Source organism: Ranitomeya imitator, chromosome 6, assembly GCF_032444005.1.
Source record: "Ranitomeya imitator isolate aRanImi1 chromosome 6, aRanImi1.pri, whole genome shotgun sequence".
Taxonomy (NCBI): domain Eukaryota; kingdom Metazoa; phylum Chordata; class Amphibia; order Anura; family Dendrobatidae; genus Ranitomeya; species Ranitomeya imitator.
In genome coordinates, this window is record NC_091287.1 from 119,336,386 (window position 1) to 119,345,123 (window position 8,738).

Here is an 8,738-nt window from a genome sequence, read left to right on the forward strand (position 1 = left end):
TCAGGTTTTTCCAGGACTAGTGTGTGGATCCTGGGTCACTCATACGTGTTTTGGGCCGAACAGAGGACAGAGTTGCGACCTGGAGGGAGATCGCTTGGATTTAACAACGTCGATGTAAACTGGAGAGGCATTAGGGGATTAATGTGGTCGCAGGTCTTGGTTGAGGTGGTCCAGATATCAAGGATGGCAAATCACACAGTTATCCTGGTTTTGCATGCTGGGGGTAATGATTTGGATTTGATTCAGATGACAGAGCTCCTGACGCTGATGAGAGCAGATATAGATAAATTTCCTGGTTTCTTTTCACAACTGGTTTTTGTTTGGTCCGAGATTATTCCCAGGGTGATTTGGCGGGGAGCGCGAGATTGGGCGGGTATTGAAAGAATACAAAGGGCAGTAAATCACCGAATTTCTCGTTTCGTACATTTTAAGGGTGGTATTATAGTAAGGCACAGACAGCTAGAGGGAAACAATGCCAGGTTGTTGCGTGCGGATGGGGTGCATTTGACAGATATTGGTTTGGACATTTTTCTAGCTGATTTGCAAGGTGGGATTGAAGAGGCGTTGTTTGTTTTGGGTGGGGGGGTCGTAGCTCTGAGGGATCATAGCTACTCCTTGGCGAAAGAACAAGATGGGTAACATGTCCCTGGAGTCCGGCGGCATATCCCCACAACTTCCATTTGTGCGTTAGAATCGGGCCACCATCTAGTAGTATTATAAATGGAGACTGCCCAGACCATACATACCACCTCCCCTGCCTTTTTCCTGACACAAGGATCCAGACAGGCTCGGACTGGCCCACCGGAGAACCGGAGGATTCTCCGGTGGGCCCAGGCACTGACACCCGCTGTGTGGGCCCCCACTGCTCCAGGGCCCCCTGCCTCCCTCCCACCCTCCCTCCTTGAAGACGATACTCACCCTGCTCCAGCGATGGCTGGTCTCGGCGTCTGCAGCTCACCTCCTCCTGAATAAGCGGTCACGTGGTACCGCTCATTAAGGTCATGAATATGCGCATATTCATGACCTTAATTAGCGGTATCACATGACCGCTCAAGCAGGAAGAAGGTGCTGCGCCAGAAGTCGGGACAGAGCCTGGAGCCATGTCGATGCGGCCGCGCGGTGTGTGGGACAGGACAGGTGAGTCTGAGGGACGTCGGGTCAGGTCAGGTGAGTATGAGGGACGGGGCGAGGCGTCCTCCAGTGCAGCGCTGATAGCAGGAGACCTCCTGTGCTGTGGAGAGAGGCTGAGGAGCGGCGCAATGGTGGGGGCTCTGTACACAGGAGTACTCCATGGGGCTGATCTGAGGGTTGTGGGGGCACAGATAAGCGGATGTTCCTACATGGGGGCTGTACAGAGAGCAGGGTGACTTTTGAATGTGGGTGAGGGGATGTTGTCACGTGGGGGTCTGGGGAGGGAGGGGGTGCTGTCACGTGGGGGTCTTTGGGGAAGGAGGGGGTACTGTCACGTGGGGGTCTGTGGGGAAGGAGGGGGTGCTGTCACGTGGGGGTCTGTGGGGAGGGAGGGGGTGCTGTCACGTTGGGGTCTGTGGGGAGGGAGGGGCTGCTGTCACGTGGGGGTCTGTGGGGAGGGAGGGGGTGCTGTCACGTGGGGGTCTGTGGGGAAGGAGGGGTGCTGTCACGTGGGGGTCTGTGGGGAAGGAGGGGGTGCTGTCATGTGGGGGTCTGTGGGGAGGGAGGGAGGGGGTGCTGTCACGTGGGGGTCTGTGGGGAAGGAGGGGGTGCTGTCACGTGGGGGTCTGTGGGGAGGGAGGGGGTGCTGTCATGTGGGGGTCTGTGGGGAGGGAGGGGGTGCTGTCACACACATGGGGGGTCTGTGGGGAAGGAGGGGGTGCTGTCACACACATGGGGGGGTCTGTGGGGAAGAAGGGGGTGCTGTCACACACATGGAGGGTCTGAAGGAGAACATAAGCCGGCGCGCCATGCAAGATGGGAGCGGGGGGTGGAGAGATAAGCCATGCATACAGGGGGGGGATAAGATCCATGCATTCAGGGGGGGAATATGAGCCAAGCATAGAGGGGGGAATATGAGCCATGCATTCAGGGGGGTAGAATATGAGCCATGCATTCTGGGGGGGGAGGGAATATGAGCCATGCATAGAGGAGGGGGGGTCATTATACAGTATTGAGCATCATGTGGGATCATACAGTATGGAGAACTGTGTGTGGCCATTATACAGTATTGAGCATCATGTGTGGCCATTATACAGTATTGAGCATCATGTGTGGCCATTATACAGTATGGAGCATCATGTGTGGCCATTATACAGTATGGAGCATCATGTGTGGTCATTATACAGTATGGAGCATCATGTGTGGCCATTATACAGTATGGAGCATCATTTGTGGCCATTATACAGTATTGAGCATCATGTGGGATCATTATACAATATGGAGAACTGTGTGTGGCCGTTATACAGTATGAAGCATGTGTGGTCATCATACAGTATGGAGCATCATGTGTGGCCATTATACAGTATGAAGCATCATGTGTGGCCATTATACAATATGGAGCATCATGTGTGGCCATTATACAGTGTGGAGCATCATGTGCGGCCATTATACAGTATGGAGCATCATGTGTGGCCATTATACAGTATTGAGCATCATGTGTGGCCGTTATACAGTATGGAGCATCATGTGTGGCCAATGGACATTATACAGTATGGAGCATCATGTGTGGCCGTTATACAGTATGGAGCATCATTTGTGGCCATTATACAGTATGGAGCATCATTTGTGGCCATTATACAGTATTGAGCATCATGTGTGGCCATTATACAGTATTGAGCATCATGTGTGGCCATTATACAGTATTGAGCATCATGTGTGGCCATTATACAGTATGGAGCATCGTGTGTGGCCATTATACAGTATTGAGCATCATGTGGGGCTATTATGTGTGGCCATATTTTTTTTGTTTATAATTATTGTATATAAAACAGTGTGATCAGCAGTGCTAAATGGCTGTGGTTGGGACGTGGATATGGGTGTGACTAGTTGTGAAATGGGTGTGGTCAGAGGCGTGGCCTAAAATTTGCCGCGGCGCACTACGCGCGCCGCAAACTTTATACCTCCTTCCCTTCTTCAAAAGTTGGGAGGTATGGTACCACATTTGCCAGATCACGGCAAGTGCCGCAAATCCCATAGGGAATGAATGAATCCAAACGCAGTGTTGCTTTAAGTGATCCGTTACGCGGCAGATGCAGAAAATCTGCCTGATCTGCTGCAAAAGGCGACTTTCACATCAGCGATTCTTGCCAAAGTCACTGCCGATAGTGTCATACTCACCAAAGGGGGAGGCAGCACTAAAAGTGCCTAGGGCAGCAGAAACTCTAAATACGGCCCTTGGGGGCTACATTATATTCTGTGGGGGGACTGCATTATACTCAGGGTACTACATTATATGAAGGGGCGCTACATCATACTATATGAGGGGTTACAGTATACTCTATGGGGGGCTGCATTATATTCTGTTGTGGGGCTGCATTATTCTCTCGGGACTACATTATATTATGAGGGGCTACATCATACTATATGAGGGGGCTACAGTATACTCTATGGGGGGGCTGCATTATATTCTGTGGTGGAACTGCATTCTCTCAGGGGACTACATTATATTCTGTGGTGGGTTGCATTATACTATATGAGGGGGGCTGCATTATACCCTATGGGAGTGCTACATTATATTCTATGGTGGGGACTGTCATACCTTAAGGGGTTGCATTATATTTTGTGGGGTGCTGCATTATATTCTATGAGAGGGGACCGCATTATATTTTATGAGGGGGCTACATTATATTCTGTGAGGGGGCTACCACAACCCTTGCTACATTATTAAGACGTGAACTACCTTATATTATACCCTGATATTAGCGTTTTTTACCGCACAATATGTGGTCTTGTATCTATTTCTATGTAGCTACATAGTGGGCCCCAAGAATGATTTTCTCTGGTGGGCCCAAGGTACTCCAGTCCGACGCTGGATCCAGACACATTTATATTTAACATGTAACTTTATTGGAGAAATTATACCAACATTCTCATCTTTTATAACAACCCTTCTTTATTTGGAGGGATAAGGTCGCAGCTCTCTTTCAGTTAACCAAATAGAAGTTGTGGGGATATGCCGCCGGACTCCAGGCACATGTTACCCATCTTGTTCTTCCGACAACCTTTAACAACCAACTACCATACCCAAACCATTAACCATTTATTAGAAATGAAAGCCACACGGGAGGGAGGGTGGGCCGCTCAATGAATCGCCATTCAAAGAGGCCAAAATGCATCAGGCCCCTCCTTTTATATCGCCCGGAAGTTAATAATTCCCCGCCGGAAGTACTGCAGCCCGACCTTCACCTCCTGTTAACCAGTCCCTGTGTCACTATTAACCCCTAACCTGTGTGTCGGTAAAAAAGGCAGGACGTGTAACTAAATCCAACAGGCTGGCCAGTCAGGGGGTTCATGTCAAATAACGCCGTGCCCCCGAAGACTGACCAGACCATACATAACGCCTCCCCTACCTTTTCTCCGACACAAGGATCCAGACACATTTATATTTAACATGTAACTTTATTGGAGAAATTATACCAACATTCTCAGCTTTTATAACAACCCTTTCTTGCTCATATCACTACCGGCCTTGCTGTGCATGCTTAGGTGTTATATATTGCATTGATGCTATTCAACTATTTAACTATTTATGCACCAAAGCACTTTTCTAGGCTGTGGTGTTATGTTATGTTGCATTACACAGTATATGTTATATCATCATAGTAGTCTTTGATACAGTAACTACCTGTTGACACCACACTGCCCCTGTCTGGTGATCATTGTCCTATCCTGTTCTCCCCCCTTGTTTTTGACTGTTTCATTATTGTCTTGGTATTTGTACTTTAATAAAGACTTATTCTATTTTACTTGGTTCTTGTAGTGCTGTTTCTCTTTGGTTCTTTTATTTATTTTAGCTATTCTATTCTAACCTGTCAGTATGATTTTACTGTACACCGCACTGAATTGCCGGCTTTTCTCTAGAATACTGCTGCATATTTCTCGCAAGTCACACTGTTGGTCTGTGTGTAATCCGCATTTTTCTCGCCCCCATAGACTTTCATTGGCGATTTTTTTGCGCAATACGCTGACAAACGCAGCATACTGCAATTTTCTATGGCCGTAGAAGACTTTATGATACGGATCAGTAAAATACGGCAGATAGGAGCTGGGCCATAGAGAATCATTGTACCGTGTGCAATCCGTATTTTCTGCGCCTCTCTTACGTCCGTAAAACTCGCTAGTGTGACGCCGGCCAAAGAGCCACCTTGTGCAGCACAAATGCTGTATTCTGACAAGGTGGCTTTTTAGTTACAAACGCCTGCACACGCTGAAATAAACACTTATAAAATGTGCCTCCTCATACCTTGAAATCGTCCCAGGGCAGGTCTTTCCTTCCTAATCAGACGCAGCACCGTCACCCCGGCGCCTACGCTGTAAGTTTTTTTTTCCGGGCATGCGCATTTGCGCTGCCCTTCATACTTACAGCGCAGGTGCCGGGGACGATAATGCAGCAAGAGGAGGCGGCGCCCGGCACGCACAGCTCCGGAGTGAAGGCTGTGCTGCGTCTAATTAGGAAGGAAAGTCCCGCCCCCGGGATGATTTCAGGATATGAGGGGGCACATTTTACAAGTGTTTATTTCAGCGTGTGCAGGCGTTTGTAACTAAAAAGCCACCTTGTCAGAATGCAGCATTAGTGCTGCACAAGATGGCTCTTTTAGTTACAAACGCCTGAGGGGGGTGACAGGTTCCCTTTAAAGGGGTTGTCCACTGCTCGGGAACCCCTTCTTAATGGCTCAAGTGCCTCATATAAGAGAAAAAAACATATTTAACTCACAGACTGGCACTGCTCTTTTCATGTTGGAATGGTCACATTGATCAGCTGAAGAATTTCAGTGTTCCTTTGGAGCAGACATCAGTGCCAACATTGTAGGAGCCATGCCGGTCTGGAAGGAAAGTATATACCATATTTTTTCATTTATTATGGAATTAAGTAGTTGTCCTGTAGCAGACAATCCCTTTATATCCTCCTGCAAGGACCTGAAACAAACTCCTTTTTTTTAGCAACTCAACTCCATAAAGTTTCCTTCCAAATGACAATGAAAAGCAACCAACTGTAGGGATGTTTTTTCTTATTAGAACTTGCTCTCTTCTAGCTTGATGTGCTAACGCTCCCTAAATAGGTTTCATTACAGCATGCTGCATATATATTTCACATGAAAAACAGATGGATAATATGTTCACATGCATAGTCTTAAGCTTCAAATTAACCTTACACATAGATAAGAAAGCTTCGGGCGCAGCAGCTTTTTCCTAAATTTTACTTGATGCTGTCTTCCTTGTGGCTGGTGTTGGAACAGAATGGACTCCAGAAATAGACGTGTTTGTGTTTGCCTGGCCTTCGGACCATCTGTCTTTGCATTAATTGTGCTATGATTTGGATGCTGCCTGTTGTGGATAAATAGGTTAGCTGTCTTAAAGGGGAATTCCCATCTCCAAGATCCTGTCCTAATATGTAGAAGGTGTAGTAATAATAATAATAATAATAATAATAATATTAGCAAAAACCTACAATTAGAAATGTAGTATAGTTTTTCTGATTCGCAATGTGTCTTTCCTCATGTGCAGGCATTGCTGGATCTTAGGTATTAGTAATTTAGTGAGAAGCACTTGTATGTGTTGTTGGAAAAATAAAACTTATGACTCTTAGAAGGTGGGAAAGAAGGAAAATAATAAATCACAAATGTGAAAAATTGGCTGCATTCTTAAGGGGTTAATGTATTCTTGACATTAAGGAAATTCTTTCTGCAAGAAAGCTGCAGCACGTTGACGGTCAATAAGTACAAAACAAACGAAGAGCAATCAAGTATGAAATTGCACACAAGAAAAACAAGGGCATACTATTGTGTCATTATTATAATGCCGAGCATGGAAAATGAAACTGTCTTCTGACTATCATTCTCAAGAAACTATTTACAAACCACCAATTACTATTGGCAAAATACATTTCTATAAAACATTCTATATAAAACATTCACATGACTGCATTGGATTACACTTTGCATCATACTTTGACAGAACTTTACATCTCTAATCTGCAAGGGGAATATAGTTTAACTGGATTTGCATACAGTCAGGGTCGGACTGGCCATTTGGCAATTCTGGCAAATGCCAGAAGGGCCTGTCTGGTTGTGGGCTGCCTTGTCTGCTACGTTGTTAGCAGAATCTGTCTTCTCAAGACATCCATACTGTTAAGAGTTGCGATGAAGCACAAAGTTGCTGACTCATTCACTCACCCCAGCAGGCCATGGGTATCATTAGATATATTGGTCTTGTAGTAAATCTGGCTTTCCTCCATCCAGGGTAATGTACTATATCCCATCTGGTGCTTGGGAACGGGGACAGCATGGGCCTGTGCAATTTCAAATGCCAGGGCTGAATTTCAGTCCAAGTCCGTACCTGCATACAGTATATACTTTTCATAAGTAACTATGGCTCTAGATCAGGGCTACGCAACCTGCGGACCATGAACCACATGCGGCCTGCGATGCCATTCTGTTTGGCTCCCAATCATCTCTGACTCCTCTATGTTCAGTAACTCTTACAAACTATGGGGAAAGCTGCACTCCTTTTTACTGGAGTGCTAAATATGAGAGCAGAGGACCCTTTTCATGTACAATAGTGGATGTCCCAGGAATGGATGCCTCCCTTATTAGATTATAATTAGTGATAAGCAAACATGCTCGAATAAGGCATTATCCGAGCATGCTTATCTAGCTAACGGAGATCTTCGGCATGCTTGAAAAATATGTTCACGTCCCTGCGGCTGTATGTCTCATGGCTATTCGATAGCAGCAACACATGCATAGATTGTCTGTATGTTATGCAATCCCTGCATGTGTTGCAGCTGTCAAATAGCTGCGGGGACTCAAACATATTTTTTGAGTATGTTGAAGACAGGCAGTTAACACACAAGTATGCTCTGATAATGCCTGATCCGAGCACGTTCACTTATCACTAAATATGGCATATATAGTACTGACAATATACCTCAGATCAGGATATCACTTAAAAAAAAATTTCAGCCCTTGGGAGTGGTACAATTACAAAATTTGGCACTCGGAAGAAAACAGGTTGTGTATCTCTGCTCTAGAGCAATGGTTTATTAGATAATGTGAGAAAACTTTATTGCACCTTACATTTCCTTTAGAACCATGACTCTTACAACTAGGAATGTGTATACCTGTTTTGCCGGTTATTTCGTAGCTGCAAGCTATTTTTTTTTCTAAGCCACACCTTAAGGTTAGCAATTAACAGACAGAAAGTTCTTGATTTAACATAGATATGAGATTTTCATTAAATCCCTGAATATCTGCTGCAGCACTGAAATCCTATATTCACGCACTGCAGATTCCCCACTCACCCATGATCAAATGCCTATACCTTGATAAAGAAGAAAGGTGTTAATCAGCTGTGGGTTTGGGAGAGAACAGCAGGACATGAATATCGGCATAGCAAGATGGGTACAGAATCGAGGGGACTCCTGTGGGATTTCATGAACACGGCTGTAAGAAAATAAAAAGTAATATGCTGCTGGAACAAGGGTCTCTCCATCTCTACAAGATGAGTAGCGCAACATACAGCAGGCGATAGATTCCCTCTTTTGACCA